At 37.4% G+C, this 17,414-nt stretch overlaps 1 protein-coding gene across 1 annotated transcript in view; it reads right to left on the minus strand.

Annotated features, from left to right (window-relative positions):
- The window catches only part of SLC9A9 (solute carrier family 9 member A9), a 170,537-nt gene that overhangs the window by 24,664 nt on the left and 128,459 nt on the right, over positions 1-17,414 (minus strand). The window lies entirely within an intron of this gene.

The raw sequence follows: 17,414 nt of genomic DNA on the forward strand, positions 1-17,414 counted from the left end.
TGGTGCTGTTCAAGGCCCACACAAGCTCTGTGAAATTGTTGTCAACCTGGGAATGGAAACCTAAGATGCTTTAACTTGTGTTATTCTGTCATATTCTTAAAGACTGGTAAAGTAGGGGCTTCCTTAAGATTCTTTTTAAAACTTCAGAGGATTTCTAATTCAGCAGTTCTTAATTATTGCGTATTTTGTGAAACTTCCTGAAAATACAGCAATTTTACAGGAAAAAGTAGTAATAATAAAAGTTATGCAATGTCCTGGGTTTTATGTCCAATCAGTATTAACAAAATCAGAACATGTAGCAGCAGCATGAAAAGGAACTGGCACACTGTTCTGACATGTGCATCTCATGGAAGGGTTGCAATTGGTGAAAATGCCAGTCATTATATACAGTGATTCATGCTCAGGAATGGATATCTACTGGTGCCACATGGCATAGAAGCAGTGGTGTTGGGAACCAGGAGCCAGTGATGACCAATATTTTAAGTATTTGTGAGATCCTAGTCTTCAAAATAGATCTTCCACAGAAAGAATTGGAATTTTGCCTTGCTGAAAGCACAGAAAAGAGTTGCTTTAAAAATAAGAAATTGCTGAAGGAAAAAAATAAAAATGGGTATCCATGTTTTTAATTTTGGGAAAAGAACAACAGTGCCTCTTGCTCTCTCCATGATCACATAGCAGTGCTGGAGAATGAGCAGTGACAGTGACCGTGGGAGTGATCTGGTCCAAGGACTGTAAGTGCCCAGTCTTTTCCTGACAGCTAAGGTAGGTCTTACTGAAGTTCTGTACTGTGGAATAGGGTGGTGCTGCCTCTGAGGACACAGCCAGGGTTTCATTACCTCCATGTGCTGTGCTGAGAGAGAGTGGAAAAGGGAGGGGTTGAGCCATGCTTCTCTTCTGCCCCTTTCTTCCTAGATACTTTCCCAAATGTTATTCTATGCCTCAGCAGAGAAAATCTTACTATGCATCTTATTAAAATCATGTAGTCTTTCCCACCAAGACTGAAGGCATATCTTATCTCTCAGCTTTTTGAAAACAGGACATTGTTTTGTTCTAGGAATGCCCAATTTCATTCTTCTGATTTGTCACCTATCCTTTTGATATACTTAGCACTTCTGTGGGCTTTCCCTGCTCACTGTTAGCAGTGCAGCAGCACGAGCAGCACAGCTTAACATTGGCCAATGGTTGGGGAATTTAGTTGGTTTTCAGGACAGGTGTTGCACTGCTAGAGGCAAACAGAGAAGTGTTGTCATAGTTACTTGTCAGATTTAGTAAGATAGAGAACGTGGTCTCAACTGGGAGGAACAAAAAACCAAGTCTCATTAACAAGACATTATCAAATGCTTATGACAATCAGAAAATTGGGTTCCATTTGCACAAGGCTCCCAATTTGCCTTCTCCAGTGACAGTCACAGCCTCTTGGTGTTCTGGCTTATAACTTCCTAAGCAGTAGCTGTGCTGCTGGTGTATCTAAGCAAAGAATGAGAATCTCGAGAGACTTGCACTTGAATTGTGAAGAACAGGTTTTGAAAGTCTTTAAACAAAATATAAGCCGTAAAACATGTTACTGATTTGCAAATGGGAGGACAGCTCTGTGCTTTTGTCAGAAAAATAAAAGTCAAGGACTTCAGCTACTTTGGAGTTTTACAGATTACCACAAAGCAATTTTGTTAATGGAGCAGTGGGCAGCACTTCTTTTCTTGCTGTATCGAAACAACCATTGCAGAGTAAGGCATTATATTCTTTGCTATGGAGATTTCCCCAGGTAAAGGAGAAAATACCCCAGCAGGCTTTTCTGAATCACAAGCTTGCTGGCTTGTAATTTTTAGGCTCAAGGTGGAGAGCTACATAGAAATATGTGATCCTGTTTTTCTCTCCTTATAGATCAGTTCAAAACACAGCAGTTGGTCCTTGTGGGGAAGAACAGGGGTAATTTCAGTGCTGGTAGACTGTGTATAACTATAGATATTGGCTTACCACACTAAATGCAGAGGTTCTAAATGATTCAGTTTAGAGATGTCTTGTACATGGCTTAACTGATTTTTTAATAAAAAGGATTGTGCTCTTGTGCTCGGGTTTTGCATACATCTAATCCATGTTGTTTAGCAAACTGTCATATAAAGAAGATTAAAAGTACAGATTGTGCTATGTTTGTACTTATGATAAAATATGTCTAACTATTAAAACCGGTCATAAAGTAACTTTAAAGCCTGTTGAAAATGCCATGTTAATTATCACTTTATAGGGTGACAAAAAGGAAATGTTTTTACAATTTGGGTTTTCTTTTTTAGCTAAACTATTAATCTATTCATCTTATGTTTATCCAAATTTCAACCCTTCACACAGTATTTGGCTCCATTCAGACTTTCCAGAGAAAAAATATTACCCTTAGAGAGTAGTTGAAAGAGTCTTATGGAGGCTGAAAACATTAGATATGGTATCACAGTATCAAGTAGCGGTGTTGCAATCTCAATAAGTTTTAGCAGCAATTTATTAATTAACCTACGGTCAGATGTTTTAGGCCCAAAGAATTCTGAAAAGATGATGGGTTTTGAAAGTATGCTTGTGAATGACTAATGTTTATTGGAAGCCTACAACTACAGAATATTAGACAAGTGGTTATAGATAGTAGAATGGCAACTCAAAACCATCTGCTTGCAACAAAGATAATGCTTGGGATTTTTATTGTCTATAGATACAGAGGGATTTAAAAGGCCCAATACTTTGTGTCTTACTGACTTTTTATGGCCTTCTGTGTGTATTAACGATTTTTTTCTTATCTCTTCCCAGTAAAACCATTTCTATTTCCAAATCCCTCTACAACTACTGTGACTGTCCAGTTTCATTATATGGAGAGCATGTCATCTCCCTCCATAGGTTTACTATGGGTTTCCCTTGTTTTGTCACGTGTGTTGCCAGAACATCTTACCAGTGATCAGTACTTTGATTTTTAGTTTTCTAGTCTACTTCTTTTGATACTGCCAATAAAAAAATCTCAATGTCCCAGGCATGCTGTAACATTGAGGGTGTTTGCATCCTTACAAAAGTGTGCACAAAGAAACCTAGACCTTAGAGATAACAGAGCAAATGATCAAGTTTTCACCTGATCTTTTCCTACTATTTTTTTTGTTTTGTTTTTGCATTTAGCTAAAATGGGTCATCTGTCCACAGTGCAATAGTATGTTGACCAGAATATTTTACCAGTAACTATAATCTTTAGAAAAATCTCAAAACTATAACACAGCAAAACAAACTGACAAACACTAAAAATATGGTTTTGGAAAAAACTAAAAAAATCATCAAAAATGATGCATTAAATTCATGGTTCTAACACGAGAACATCTCTTTCTATTCAAAATTTCAACTTGAGCTGCACAGTTAAGGGCGCTTCAGCATCAAGTGAAGATGAAAGGCAATAAAAAGTAGAGAAACTATATAATAACAATTGGATACTGACATAAGTAGAGCAAGAAATGAAGTAAGGCAGAGCTTCACTGTGGGTGAGAGTTTGAAAATACCCTAAATACTAACCTCTTGTCATTAACTCAAACCTTGTGCAGAGCCATATTGAAGAATTTCAATGAAACTAATGCTGGTAGTAACATTGTGATTAGATTTTAAGGCTTACAAGAGGGTCAGGGAAGAAGGTTACATTTTCAAGCAAATGTATTGGAAAAATTTTTTTCACCCACTGAAAAGGCAAGAGTTGTGGTAAATACAGGAATGTCACTAACCAGTCCCTGGAGACTGAAGGTGTGTGTATTTTGGCTACATACTCAGAATAATTAGTTGCTTCATTGTTACCATCAGAGTAAGGAAATAAGCATACCAAACAGAAATGTTAACTGTATCCCTTTGCAAGAGAGCAAACCAGTCCCCTGAGAGGCAACTGAAATAGGTTACTTTCTTCAATTCTCTAAATGCCAGCATGGGAAGGATAAAAGCCATCACTAATGATTTCAAAGCTTGATCACTCATTCATGAATTTTATGTAGACCTACAAATCACAATTGGCTGTTTAATTCCAACTGATCAATGTCCTTCCTTTGGAAAATGCAATAGTAAGATACTAGAATTAACTCGTTGCTGAAAAGTGGCTGTTCTTGTTTCATGCAGTTAATGTATTGATTTGTCTTTGGTTGCATTGGTTGGTCTTGGCTTGTAATTTGCAGGTTAAGTTTGAAGCTGTAAGTTTAAGCCCCAGCCCCCAGTGTATCAGTAATTATTAGCCTTAGATTTTATGATATATTATTTAATAATGTAGGGATCTTAGGGAAATACAGAAGCCAACTGAACTTTTAACTTGTTCTCTCTGACTACATTTTACAAGTACACTGAAATATGTCTCTTAATATCTGCCTGATCCCTGCGTATTGCCTGCTCTCTCCCCTGATTGTCCCTATGATGAACTATTATGTCTATCAAGTTAAAATTGGGCATATGCTTATGAGAGCATCTTATATCATGTAGTTCAGTACTTGGGTTACAGATCATCCTTTCACTGTGAAAAGATCTGTGAAGGTTGTGACCCTACTCTGCACAACTTGGCAGGGAAGGGCTGTATTACATGCTTTCAGATCATTGTGCTCAGCTTGGTTTATTCTGGCAGTCAAAAGCATCTCAGCCTCCAGTAGGAATTGACTGCAAACACCATGCTTGTAATTTCAGTAACAGAAATACTCATTTAAGCTTAGTTGCCTGATTTTATTGTTTTTGGGAAAAAGGAATTGTTAGTAGTTTTTACAACACCTGCATGTGATGGAGGAGCAAGATCTTACAAGACATTTCAGGTATCGCCCCTTTCACTTAGATGCTGGCTAATGTTCCAGGTTAGTGGTAGTTACTGATAAATGCTGCAGGGTATGCTGAGCCAAGCACTGGTCAAGACTGACTGCTCTTTCCTGGTTCCACCATTTCATCAGTGTTAACAACCCAGAGAAACAGGAGTTGCCAAGGGAAATTCTACTCTCAGTTTCAGTGGTGCTATTGCAGAATAACTGACTCCATCTGTGCTACACTTAGCACTTAGAGCAAGAGAAAAACTGTCAGGAGTCGTATCAATTCTTTTCATTTCAAGAGGCTTGTTTTGGACTTATTCATTGGTATATTTGTTCATTTATTGTCACTAATATGAAGTGGTGGTGAATGCGTGTACTGTTTTTGCATGTAATTCATCTATGTACTTTTCCTGTACTCTGTTTTCCAATACCTTTTAGTTTTAAAATAAAAAGTAAAATAGGCAATAAACACAAAATAAAGAAGTCCCCATTATGCTCAGATAACGGAACCTTAAACAAGTGTAATTAATGTATAGTCTAAGAGGACTAGATGAAATTCTGTGTAGTATCATCATAATCCTGAACTTCCAAGTCCTCTATCATTTAATGTCAAATTTGTTGCTGGAAGATTTTTCTCTCCCCTCTTTTGCTTTTATTTCCTGAAACATGTGCATTCTAGTAGCAGTCATCAAAACTGCAGGTATTAATAAATAGGGTTCAGAAATGTAAGAGTTCAATAATGTCCTGACTCTGTGTGTGATAGACTGTAGCTCTTTAGAACTAGTCTTGAGCATTGTTTGGTAGTTACAGTTTTGCACGCAGTAGCTCTGAAAAATGTTCATTGCTGAACAGCTTGCACCCACCTTTGTAAGTAACTAGAATCTAAATTCATAAGAATGTGAATTGCTCATACATCAGAAGGAGAAAAGAATGCAAGAAAAGTAATTTGTCTCCTGAAGCAGCCTGTCTCCTTGACTCTGTCAGGAGAAGGAATGCATACCTCAGGAAATCAGTTTTCTCTTGATTCCAGATGAAAATGTCTCAAAAATGTTTCTTGCAAGTGTTTTGACAGAAAATACGGAGAAGGATAAGAAGTCTGTTACTGTGCTACATCCACTGAAAGGTTTTTAGAGAATGTAGTGCCGGGGGGAGGTGGTGTCAGCAATCAAAATGGGAGCTTATGCATTAATGTCCAAGTTAAACTAGAACTTCTATGTCTGAAAAACAGAAGCAAACCATAAAGTGCACCGAAACCTTACTGAAAAACAGAAGCCTCTGAATCAAAATATTTAACAAAGAGAAATAAGGACTTAGTCCTCTCCTTCACTGTTCCAAAGAAAAAAAGGTTCACAAAGGCTGGTGCTGACACTATATAATCCTGTGAGAGGAAGTCAGGGAGGGCCTCCTGCGCATCCAATGCAAAGCAAATAATATTTTAATTCAATCTGTTAAAATTAATTAGAAACAAGATTAAAAACCCCCTCACAATCAGATGAAGCATTACCTTGCTAATGTTAATTCCTGTTCTTTTATTATTTGTGATAAACTGAGTCATAGCTGTTTGCTTTGCAGCTGATGAACTGCTCTCCAGAGAAACGTGAATTTTCTTTTTACCTCTGAAAGTCTTGAGTAGAAAAAACTTATCTGTTGTGAAAAGCTTATAGTGTATTTCTCTATCCCCAGGGAGGAGGTTTTGGGGGCAAGGTCTTGCTGAATTGGGACTGCTTCAGGGACTCCCCTCCTCACTCTGGGGAACTTCACACCTTTCAGGGAAGTTCTAGAAGCAGGTCCCAGGTGTATCTTATGAGGAACTCCAGAGAAAGCATTTGTCATGTATATGCCCTGAGCTTCCAATCTGATCTAATCCATGACTGTTTAATACATCTCAGCTATGTTTCACAGCCTATCTACTTGGTCTTTTCCTGCCATGTGCACTCAGGGAATGGTAGCTCTGGCTTGGCACTGCTTTTGTGTGTGGTGTAGGTCTGAGATTGTAATTACCTTGCACACAGAGGAAAGCAGCCACACGTCTACTTGTTAGCAAATGTGTACCCTATATTGTGCACTTGAACTGGACTTGCCCCTGTGCATGAAATCACACCCCAGATTTTCTTTATGCCTTATGTCAGGTTTGATCTGACCTGTTCAGTAGGGATATCACTGTGGACCCCACTGTGATGAAGGGATCTTGTGCACTCTCAGAATTGCTGTCTCTGGATGGACTGTAATAAAGTTTGGTGCAGGAGACGTGTTTCCTTGATACATTTCCTAACATATCTAATGTTAGGAAAACACTAAATTCTTGTTGGAATAGGGAACAGATTATTGATCTGTGCTGTAGAAGATATGGGTATGTAAACATTGATAAAACAGTCCAAGACACACCGTGTTTTCAGTTGTACCCTCAGTCTATACTCCTGTATTTATGCTTTGAAAATGGGATCTAGCTCTTCTATATGCGAAAGTAAAAACACCACCACAAATATATGGCTGCCTTTTTTGCTCTGTAGCAATAGACCCCAAAGAAAAACCAGGTAGAGATGTAGATATATTTATTACTATATAAGAAGTGAAAATGAGAATATAACTTTCAGCTATCCTTTGTGTTCTTGAAAATCCTGGTTAAGATGCATAATCCAGTAAAATGAGCAGGTCTGGCATTTTACACTTAAGAATAAACAAGTACATTATTAGCCACTAATCTTAGGTTCCTACTCATATCCCTCTGCATGTTAAGAAGAAACCTGGCTGGAAAGAGACGTAAGAGGCAGACATCTAAGTATCACTGTAATTTGGATGGAGCTGTGAGATATTTCTTTTCTGCGTTATTTCCTTGAGTGACAAGAAAATTTAAGTATCCTTTCACCATCTCTAACTCACTGAGACAGCAGTGAACTCAACAAAAAAAAAAAAATCTCAGCTGCCATGTGAGTTACTAGACATTTTTACATAGTTGTCTAGGTGTTAAAGCACTGATCTAGGAAGCAAATGATCAAGATTTTTGTTTCCTCTTTGTTCAGGAAGGTTTGAATCAACTGTTTCCTAAGAGATTATCCAGGCAGTCATGATACAGACCAGCCTGTTCTGTGGCTGTGTTTTCTCTATTGAGTCCTGCTGCTGAGTCTGCACAACAACATGAGAATGGAAGTAGGAGAAATAATAGTTGAAAATTATTATGGTTAGTATGGAATACATATCAAGGTGTACATATGTATTTGTCATACTATTTTTATTCTCGCTTTTTAAGTTTTAAGCTGTTATGGAATTGTGTATTACAGATAAACAAAAAAATCTGTATATTTCTATTGATTGCAGCAACCTGTGGAACAATTTGATCCAGAGTAGCTTTATTTGCATTTTGATGGATCATTAACAAGTAGTCTTTTTTGCTTAGCACCAAGTGTAAGTCTGGTTAAACTAGAGGGACTGAATTCTGAATACCAATTGCATCTTTATTCAGTCCATTTCCCACTGATACTTTGTGTCATGGCAGGGATCAGTAGCAGTTTGTGTTATAGCAGATTGTATATATGTATTTTTTATATCTGAGTTTAATTAAAATGAGTGAACCTGATATGCAGTCATTTATGGCAGTGAGTGTAGTCATGGTTTCTATGTTTGAAACTTCTGGGTGCCTGCGGTATGTGAAAAGCACTTTATGGGTACTTGCAAAAATGCATATTTCATTATAATGTAATTCTATATTGGATATCCTATTTATGCAGAATCCAGAAATAGTTTGTGCTTGTAGCAATGCAAATTTCGGTGACTAATTCACAAAGAATTTCAAAACCTTAACCATTTGTGATGTGCATTATTCCTTATCTGTAATGAGAACTCAGTATTTGAATAAATCATACAGGACTTATGAGTAAAAGCCATTTTCTGTGCTTCCCCAGTAAAGGGGTTATAGTTTCTAAATCACATAGAAAATATTAGGGCTTATTATTACTGCTTGAAATCCATCAAACTTGTTTTAGATGTCCTGTCAACAGTTAAAGTGTAGTTTGCACTATAAGGCTCTGCTTCCCCTTCCCACCTGAGGGCTGCTCACTGAGAAAACACAGTCAATTTAATGACCTGTGCTATGGAGGATAGGGCAGTACCTGAGGAAAAATTCACATTCTTCACAAAAAATGAAATTTAAATCCATGTAAAATGGAGCCAATTTCTTTTCCACAAGTTTGGGGAAGCAGTGGACATGAAAAGGGATGCTTTTAGTAGTGTAACTGACAAGTCTAATGAAAAGCTCGAAGTTTGTACACACAGCCAGCTTCACTTGTACTGGTGTAAACTAGTACCAACAGACTCTGCTTTAGTTGATGTGACTGCACAGGTGCAGTAATCACAGTTCAAGTCATCTCTGAACTTAGACCACAGGACCTTAGCAGTGTACCAAACACACAGAAGGAGCCCCTTCTTGAACTACTTATGGACATCAAACCTGGGGCTTTGTATTCATTAAATAAGTAGTGCTGAGGAGAAGTTTGGATGAAGGTGTAATAAATAACAATTTACTGTTTAGGGTTTCAACATTGTGGTCACTGTCAGTTGCTTATTTTAAGAAATTCCATATTTCAAAAAGCATAGAGAAATGTTTCCCTTTTCAACTGCTTTTCCGGATTTATGCAGCCAAAAGAATAAATTGAAAGTACCATAAAAATGCTGCTGTGGTAAGGAAGCAGTTCAGAAAATCTTACCAGGTTGCTTTGAGCAGATTGAATAAAACACCCGCTATAGAGTTCTAATGAACAGACAGCAAAACACTTAGGCCAGCAGCAGCAGCTAGGAAATGTATAGAATGAGTGAGATTTTACCATTCGTAGCACAACTGTGTTCCCAGTATGTAATTACACAGAAGACAAAAAAACAAACCTGAAAATTGTCTGCATCAATTACACAAAAAGTAGTTTAAAATCAGTACTATCATATCCAACCCAAACTAGGCACACCAATAGTACTTTTTCCAGAGTAAACATTTAAAATGGGAAGAATACCAATATAGAGGGTAAGCTTCCAAGTAAGACCTGTGTTAGGGGCCTGATCCACACGCACTGAAGATACTGAAACATGTGACTGGCTTTCAGGGTTTTGAATCCAAATCAGCTTTCTATAAAAGAGCTTAATTTAAGAATACTTTAATTAACATGCCCTTTGACATTCCTGGTAATCACTCTAATTATACTGAGTTCTTTTAAGTTCCTTGAGTGTCACAGATTTTACAGGAATATTACTGCAATATAACATTAATATCATTTACTAGGAAGTATTAGCTATTTTGTGCTTAGGTGATGTTTTAATTATCAATATCTTGCTGCGACAATTGCCACTGTACAAGTGCTATTTATAGATGGCATTACATATGCAGTGTGTGGGGCGTACATCTCTAAGCATTCTGATCTGTGCTAAGTGACTGGAAAGGCAACAGTGAAAGGTACCCATGCACAAGAACATATAAAAACACTTCGCACAATACGAAGTTACTTTTTGCATGTAGAGGGCTGCACATGAAATAAGAGACTTGAAAAGAAGGTTTTAAGCTATGCTTGATTAAATCCGTGTTATAATCTTCCTGTACTCTTGTATCATACTTGGGTCTCCTGAGTGCTGTGAAGTATTGTCCACCAAACATCTATAATTTCATGCTCAAGTGGACTAATACGCCTAGGCTGCTGCTTTGTATGTTGAGGCTACAGTATGCTGCAATAATAAAGTGAGAAGGGGAGTTAAAAATAAAGCAAAATAAGAAATTGATACACAGGCCTACATTTTGTTCAGGTCGCACTGTGAACCTGGTTACTTCACTAGGTTTTAGGTCAACTCCTTCCAGCTCTCTGTTTTGATTTGACAGGTACTGTGACAAACAGCTTTGCAGGTAGAAGTAAGATGCAGAGCTTAGATGGAGTTTTTTTAATGTAGCAATTTTTCTTTTGTCCATGCTGGAACACTTGGCTCTCGGTCAGTAGCCATTAATGTAGCACCTCTGTAGAAAATATGCCTGTAAGAGGAATCCTCTTAGTCTGTTTTGGCAGTGTAAGTGCTGAATTTCTCTTATGCTAAGTGGTAAATCTTGATGGTAGCTAGGTTAACGTGCTGTGCTTGTGTATGGTGGCTGCATACAGCTGAAAATAACAGAAAAAAAGTAAGTAGTTCTGTAAGCTGGATTGCCTGAGAACTTGGTTGTATGTAGTGCTATGTGCTCTTGATGGGATTTGTAAGCATCCACGGGTCTGCTGAATAATTTCAGAAATGATCCTTGCCAAATTTGGGAGGAATAGCTCAGATATTGCAGTTGCTGGGTGTAATGCAAAGGTTTTCTTACTCTTAAGCAGAGATATGAAGCATGTAGTGGTGCTTTGCAGAGAATGGGGTTTCTTTTAATGCTGGCTGCTAAAACATACAGAAGGAATTAGTCATACACAAACAAATTTTTTCGGGTGTGCTGTCTTTGTGTCTGAAATGTGGGTTTGCCAAAAGTCAGGTGTGTTTGCCACAGACTCCTGTGCAGTGGTGAGCCTTGGAAACACTACAGAAATGCTAACAAAATCCCCAATCCAACTTGTTAGATTTTAGTTTGTAAGTATTGCAGATTTTAATGGATTTTAACATTGTTTTACATGAAAATGACATTGCATAAAGGCCTAAGAATTTATATTGGGGTCATTGGGGGTTTTAAACAGCATAAATAAGAAGTATGCTGTGTCAAAAAAAAAAAAAAAAAAAAAAAAAAAAAGCTAGGTTGTTAAATAGAAAAGCTGGTGATTCTATACCTCATTGTCCAGAATAAGCCTTAAGCTGGGTATCTATCTTAGATACCATGCAGAACTCGTACAAAAGTCAATGACCTTTTGATGAAAAGGACAGAAAATAGAACCTGGCCCAGGTTTTGGTAACAGCTTACAAAAATGTGTGGGTTTTGGTTTTTCTTTTTTTTTTTTTTTTTTTTTTTTTTTTTTAACATAATGCCTTTGCTACCAGCAAAGTAAAACCTTTGGCAAAGAGTCTCCTTCCAGAACGAGCTGGTTTTTGTATATAACCATGTAAGAGAAAATAGACTATGATTATCTTTCTATTGTTTTCCCTTGTCAGTTCCTAGTCTCCCTGACTTAATATTTTTTCCTTTTTTATTTTTTCATTTCTTCCTTTTCCTTTCTAAAATTCCTGCAGCTCCTTTCTTTTTTTAGGATCATAGTGGGCACAGGTTGGGTTCAAAGATTTATATTTTGCAATAAAAATATCAAGAAACTACAAAAAATAGTCCTACTGTATGCTTCTATTCAATGGAAGGGTGAAAAGGATCATATGTCAAATATAAAAGAATTACACAATTTTCATTTAAGACTTTGTATTTAATTTTGCATTCATACTTGTTTAAGTCATGTTCAGTATTTTTATTTTTTTTTTTTAAAAAATCCCTGAACTTGAGTAAGAATTGATTTGAGAAACTTTACCAGTGAGAATGATTTTACATGCATATTTAGTGAGGAATGGTGTAAGAGTCATTTATCCAGGTTTCTTTCTCTGGGTGGAGAGCAAACTGAATTCACTTATTCTGGTTAATCATTACCCATATTTGTTTATTAGGTTAATTTGCAGGGTTTCAACAATCTTGCATCCTTGGAAAGGGTTAGGAAACAGCACCCCATGAGATAGACTGATTATCCCTGCTGTAAAAAGAACAGGTTTTTCTTGACGATGTGCTTTGGAAATGCGAAGCTGGAATGAGTTTTAAATCGAGTTCTGGCAATTGCTGGTAATGACAAAAGGCTTTCTGAGGACCCTGTACTGCTCAAGCTTGCAGTGTTTGAGGAAGCCAGTGAGCTGCTCTTGTGTCATGGTGATGTTATGATATCTGCAATGATTCTTTTACTAGGATTTGTGTTCCCCTTGACTTTTATGATGCTCTGTTTGTAACACCTGCAAACCTGATTCTTGTGCTCTGTTGGCGTATCTATGATATGATGACTGCCTTTCCTCATAGCCAATTGTCTATTATTGTTTGTGTGGTGCCTGAATTTTGCTTATATTGTGTTATCTGATGCTGCTTTGATTCATCATTAGACTGAAATCTCTCTGAGATGAGATTGTCTTCTCCCTATTTGAAAACTGTCAAGTAAAATGAGGGTTTGGTCCAAAACTAGAGCACTGTGATATTTTGCTGCTGTCACGAAAGTGATAAATACTACCAAATCAGAATATTAGTAATTGAGAAACCTTTCATTCTCCAGGAGGTAAAAGCAAATGGTGTGCATGTGCATGATTACAGCCTCTTGTCTTTTCCTTCCAAACGTGTGTCTCTGATATGAGAATGGCAAGTCATCCCATAAGGAAAATTCAGCAAAAGATCACAAAATGCTGATTTTTTTTTTTCTCTGATTTCCAGTTCATTCTGGAATGCACTTTTGCTTTTAGTAGGTTTTCCATTTCTCACAGGAATAGAAAAGTACTTTCCTTACTTCATAGGAAGCCATTATGTCTGTTTTATCCCTGTACAAAGCACAGAAGAAATAGAATGAAAGGTGCTCTGATAAGTTAAGGAGGATAAACTGTTAAAGTCTGCAAATAATGCAATTCCCTTCAGCTGATTGATTTCAGGTAAGTGAAAAGGACACAAACACCCTCTTTTTAAACTGAAAGGAATGCATCTGAATGAGAGAGAACTGCAGTTCAAGTAGAAAGGCTTTTATAAGTTGCTTTATGGAGAATGGGTTCACTCTCCCAGGCTCCTACTACTGTTCAGTGTAACTGGATGTTAGTTCCTGAGACTGAAATGAAATCTGTAAAAATGAAATCCTTTAATCAAAGGATTAAGTTCTCCTCCTACTCCATTCATGGCAGTGTGTGTGTGAGCCACCCAAAAAGCAAAGCACTGTGCAAGTTAGACACCTGCACTGCTGTTTGGAAGGTTGGGGCAGTATCAAGGCTGCAATATACCTGTTGTTACAATACTAACAGTACCCATACCAGCTGGCTAAGAACACCCATATCTGTCTTGCTTCCTCCCACCTGTCATGTGTGCCAGGGATAGGTAACATTATAGTGCTCTGGTCATGTTCTTTAGCCTCGGAGGACCACATCACATACAATCCTAACCTCACCCCATTGTCAGATAAAAATGATTACACTTGGCTGTTGAGGGGCCAAAGGCCTGTGGCTTACAATTTAACTTATTAAGTATTCAAAGAAACTTACTGTGCATTTGAAGTATTTGTCACTTGTCCTGCCCTTTTTGCTTTCTTCTGTTGTAATCTTGCATACATTTGCCTGTTATGCAGAAACTATTTTTTTCAGGGTGTAATATTGAAGTACAGATCCTGCAACAAAGTAGGCTTCTCCAAATGAAGATGGTGAGGGCTCCTAGATGGAAACATCTTGGCACATACATTATGCTTCCTTATTTTCAGATTGAGATATTTTTCCCCTTTTTGTGTTTTAGTGCAGCAATCCCAAATCCTTCCACCTTCTCTCAGTATACAGTACGAGAGGCCAGGAGAACAGGAGTCATGTTCCTCACTGATATTACAGAACAGCCAGTGAGAGCAAAAATACCACCACATGAGAAAGGAAGAATTATCCATATACAGGGAGTGAAAAAAGCCTTAGTGGAAAAAAAGCACTGTATATGATCACATCAACCAGAAATTATTTAGTCTAAAGTACCTGGAAAAATAGGTGAATATTGTTAGCAAAACACTTGTAATTATTAATTTACCTTCATATTTTACCTTAATATTTTAGCAGAACTGGGAATACAGGTCTATGTAAAGGAGGAATTCTCACTCTAGTCAGGTACGCGGTGTCTTGTGAGTAGGCAGGAAAATGTCAGTGATGTTTGCTGGAGCGAGCAAGTAAAGAGGTTTGGGACTTAAAAGAGTTAAAAGATCACCATTAGTTTTAGCTCTGCCCTTATATACATAGGTTCTTGCCACTGCAAGATAAAATGTCCATCTACTTATTGATTTGTTAGCTAAACCTTGGATATATCTGCTTGAAAATCATATAAAGCCATGTATACAGTACTGGATTATGGATATTTTTTCCCCAGACAAATTCTTGAATACCTTTGATTCCTTCACTTTTCCACTACGCTTAAGTTGGTTATTGCAGCTTCAAATGGTAATGCTTTGCAAGCTGTAAAAACATATTTGAAATAAACTCATTGGACTTTACCTACTGTTGGGTACCAAGTATCTTATGTTGCATTTTCCTTATTTAAATTTTTGAGGTTCAAGTCTAAGAGAATATTCCAAGTATTTAAATGGTCTCTTCTTCTTTTTTACTATCCCAATACTACCATTTCTTAGCCTAGTTTTCAGACAATAGTATGATTTTCATAGGTGTCAATACCTGACTTAAGGATACCTCCTTAAAGAAAACAACTTGTAATGAACCCAGCTGGCTCTGAATAAGGCTCCTACTGTTTCCTTAGGATAGAAACAAAATTTGATTCTCAGAGTTTCAGTGATCTTTTGGCACAGTGCTACCCTAGTGTGGCCCAATGCAGTTTCCTAAGACCACTGAGTGAAGTGGAAATTGTTCATAAGGGCTGTACGGAACAGCACAGCTTTTTATTTCCTCAGTTGATATTTCCTCCCTCCTGCTTTTCCCTTGTGAAATAAATAGACATGAGAGAGATTATTGCCAGAAGAGTGGGTAGATTTGTGGTAATGTCTAAGAGCAAATGTCAAACTAGAGAAATGTCAGAGCCTTGTATGCTTTTGAAGTATATAACCAGATAGATTTGTCTACCTCTTTTATTTGAAAACTTCATCTTGTGTAATCCTCTATGCAATCTTTTAATGGACACAAACACTGTGCTATGTGACAATTTTTTCTTCTGAATTTAGCAGAACAGTCTCATAATTTAGGCAGGGAAAGGCAAAAGAAAGTTTGGGTGGATAATTTCTCTCTCTCTGTAAAGAATGTCTTTCAGAAAAAGTCATACCAAAGAAAGCCTTGGAGGTCTGAGTCACAGCATTAGTGGGTTGAACACTTATTCTGTGCAAGTATATGAGCTTACTTCTTCAGGGTTAAGAAATGTAGAAAACATTATTTGTAATGAAAATCTATTTCAGGATAATGGTAGGGCTATACACTCTGAAAATCTGAATTCTAAAGAAAGATTATGACTTGATTGGAAGAGAGATTGACGCTTTTGAATAAAATTGTTCTTTTTAAAGAATATTTTAAAAAACACATTATTTTTTGTCATGTGAAAGTCATGGAAATTAGACTTTCGAGACTAAAGTGTCCCTCAACTTCAAGATCTCTACCGTATGGATGATCTCTGATAAAGAAGTGGGACTGGGTGGTAGTTAGTTATGCTGGTATTTGGCATTAAGATTTTAGCATATTTTCCCCTTTTATACAGTATTCACCTACTATTTCTTAAGTATAGATATCTTAGTAAACATTTTAATGCCAAGTGCTTTTTTGGCCCTTAAAATTGCTTGGGAATTAGGGCAATACATAAATTTTTAATGAAAATTTTTTTTTTCCTATCAAAAGTCTCGGAAGGGTAACTTCACTTGAACCTCTTAACGAAGTTGTGCGTCCAGAGAGTTGCATGTTGCCAGTTAAAATGTTTCATCCTAGTTTACTGCAGCTTGTCAGGAGAACACACAGGTAGCCTGAAGGTAAATCTCCACTCAGCGGTGCAGGGTAATGGACCAATAGGTGTGCTATTAAATAGTGAAGACTACTGGTTAGAGCTCTGCCTGTTCGGCTCCTGAGTCAGTAAGTGTGGAAGTTGGCAGGTGGGCTTCTCTGGTGTTCATTGAATAACTCTGTTAAAGGCTTAGGTCTTGCTGGTAGCCATGCAAAGCCTTTGAGGAGTCATTAAAATGACTACAAATAAGAATGGTAGCTTTTGCTTCCTTTGTGCAGGCATTAGTGACAGCGTGGGTGCCAAAGGTCATGTTCTCTCTTGGCTTTGGGAAAAAACCCCATTAAAATATTTTCCTCTTATGCAAAAGATAGGGAAACCAGGCTTTCTACACTAAAGCATCTGATTCCCACATTCAGGAGCTCTACCATACATTGCTCTGCAGGAGCATGAATAGAAGCACAAAGACTCTGGACTCTAGGGAATGACAAGCATGAGTTCCAGGGAAGGCTTGGAAGATACATCTTCACAGTGGGTGCGTTGTTCTCTGTTTCCAAGAGGTGTAGGTAAATAAGTCTGGTCTTGGTTTTGCTTTTTCTTGGGTAACTACTCCTGAATATACAGGCATGGACTTCTTTCCTCTCCAACGTCCTGGCTTTCTAAAGATGGAATTGGTACATTTGTACCTGATCTGATTAATAATTACAGGGTTAGTTCTATCCTGTAATTTAAAATGTTTATTGACTTGTCTTTTCTATATAGTGTGCTGTAGGGCAGAGCTGCTTCGCTATTCTCACTCCCCATAGCCTCAGTTAGGCATGTGGTACCACTGCACTGCCCAGCTTCTATAGGCCTTTTTTGACAGGCCTAGAAAGGCCTAGAAATTTTGACATGTCAAAATTTCTTCTCCTTATTCAATGCATCAAAATAAGCTATGGTTTGTTTTGAGTTTTTAAAAATATAGTAGTTTTTGAATTCTTAAATATTCTGAAGGTGCCAGTTGTAATGTGATTATCATCTATGGCTTCTAACAG

Source organism: Heliangelus exortis, chromosome 9, assembly GCF_036169615.1.
Source record: "Heliangelus exortis chromosome 9, bHelExo1.hap1, whole genome shotgun sequence".
NCBI classification, from domain to species: domain Eukaryota; kingdom Metazoa; phylum Chordata; class Aves; order Apodiformes; family Trochilidae; genus Heliangelus; species Heliangelus exortis.